Source organism: Thermobia domestica, chromosome 4 (genome assembly GCF_964235325.1).
Source record: "Thermobia domestica chromosome 4, izTheDome1.hap1.1, whole genome shotgun sequence".
NCBI lineage: Eukaryota > Metazoa > Arthropoda > Insecta > Zygentoma > Lepismatidae > Thermobia > Thermobia domestica.
This window is the reverse complement of record NC_137457.1, coordinates 90,386,102-90,388,486: the sequence shown is the minus strand read 5'-3', so window position 1 is coordinate 90,388,486 and position 2,385 is coordinate 90,386,102.

Genomic DNA, 2,385 nt, shown 5'->3' with positions numbered 1-2,385 from the left:
CACTATCGACAGTATCCGAACAGAGAAGTGAACTGAGCGAATAGCTCACCAAACAACTCGACTAGAGCCCTCGGCTCAGTTGAACCGAACCGAACAGATGGCTCATCCCTACTAAGCCAGTTCGAGCCGATGGTTCACGCCAAGTGAGCCGGCTCGTGCCATCCTCTCAGTTGAGCCGAGCCGAGCTGAGCCTGTTATGAAAAATCTCTTGTGGTTTCGCTATCAAGACGAGACGAGATGTGAGCAGTGTCTCCTCTCGTGAGCAACACTAAAAGTATTCCATATTACTGTTTAGCTTACATTTATCATGGCTTTCGTTTTCCAGCATAATCAGGCCATGATTTCAAGACGAGTTAAAAAGAACGAACCATTTATCAAACTCGACTGAACTCGACGCGAAAAACTGAATCGGCTCGAAACTCGACTCGAGGTATACCTTTGACTTGACTCGAAACTCAATTTGAATTCGAGTCGAGTGGAGTTTTAGCATGACTCGTGCTCATCCCTATGCGCTAGAGAAAATTGTTGCTTATTATTATTCTGCTAAACTAATTATACAATAATAACAATGATGTTATGTAAAGCTAAAAATACAGAATATAGAGAAACATCACACTACAACTATTAAAATGAGAACACATGAACTGGGAATGAATCAAAACTTGCCAGTAACTCTAACATCAACACATGCTTTTTAAAGCTAGTTTCAAGCTCTATAGTCAACGGAACTGTAGGATAAGCAAACTGATCAGATAGAACTCCAATATTACATACCATCAGCAAACGATTTTCTAATAATAAAATAGGCCTGCTCATCAGAACACAGGTAATTAATATTAACCCCTTACTATAAATCGTTAATTGTGCAACTATGGTTGTTGATAAAAATATTCCACCTGGGCAGTTCAGACTGTTTAGTTTTAAATTTTGTCCACCATCATCCTCAGCTCTTAAGAAAAAAGTATTCTTTCAAATGTTCGAAAGGTAAAATATTTCCTTCTCCATCTTTATAAAAACAACACCAATCAAAGTAAAATAGAGTACCGGTATCACTGCACTCCTAGTTCACTCACTGAGTTTATTGATTTGGAGTTGCCAAATCTACGACAAAATCTTCCAAGTGCTTGCAATCAGTATACGTGATTTCCCTAAGGCTGTCATCATTTTCCAAAAACAGCAAGTGGCAATACGAACTTCGGAGCACATTGTATTTGCCTCCATCCAGCTATAACCAAATCCCTCAATTTCCTTCATGCAGTTGAAACCTATTTTCCTCCAAGCTGTTACACAACGACAATTAGCCTACTTGTCTACGTGCCGAACTGCTGAGCCAAAGGACGAAGGATCGAATCTAGGAAAAAAAACTTGAAAATTTTTTACTTGCAGAATTATACATTTCACCCATAATAAAATAAGCATTCAAACAGTTTGTGCTTCCGTGGAAAAGTAAGAATTTATTTCAAGTTAAACTTGTGAGCAGTGAAGCAAAACGAATTGGGCTCATGGTTGTCTGAATATCTGACGATTTGAATAAATCATACGACACGCCATCAGTATGGAGTTAAAGAGCTTTCTGATACGTATAAAGAAATCTCACTGACCTAAAATCCATTACGAAATAGGACTTACGAGAAGCTTCAACACCACGTCTGCGTCACTTCGGTGAACGCTATATCGGAACTTCCTATATAAATTTCACTCACGTGACGTCTAGTTAGTCGATCGTACTTGGTTTGTTAGCTAACTATATTGAATGGGTATAGGCGAACAATATGCAAAATCCATTTTTCAATTTTGTCAGGAAACGCAGAAAATGTGACGCTTTTACGTTTCAGAATTGTTGAACTTTTTGGGAGGGGGGGGGAGATTTCACTCATCTGCTGTAAGTAGGACTACTGCTGTTAACCATTGCTTTCTTTAAATTTTCATTTACACATCCTATCTTCTTTCAAGTTCAGTTCCACATGCCATTCCATTTAGTTTCATATATTCTGTTCGATTACATACACATTCCTCAATCTCTTATAATACGTCCAAACTAAAAAAAATGATTCTCATGCTTTCTTTCTAATAAGGATTATTTAGATTTCAAGAGAGTTAATTTTAAATAAACATTCAACCAATTTGTTAATTACTACGAGCATTGAATTCTTCCTCATTGTGTGTTAATATATATTCTTCAGTGTTTACATTGTAATAATGATAAATATTTATTCCACACTTAGATATAATTGCAGCATACGAAGGTTAAGTGGGTAATGAAGCAGTTCAAGCCAATATCTTTCTTCAATCTGTATCGTAGATTACAATTATCGTTAAAAGAAATTGAATATTCGTATCCAAAATTGATTTTATGTAGGTAGGATGGATAGGGATGCGCGAGAC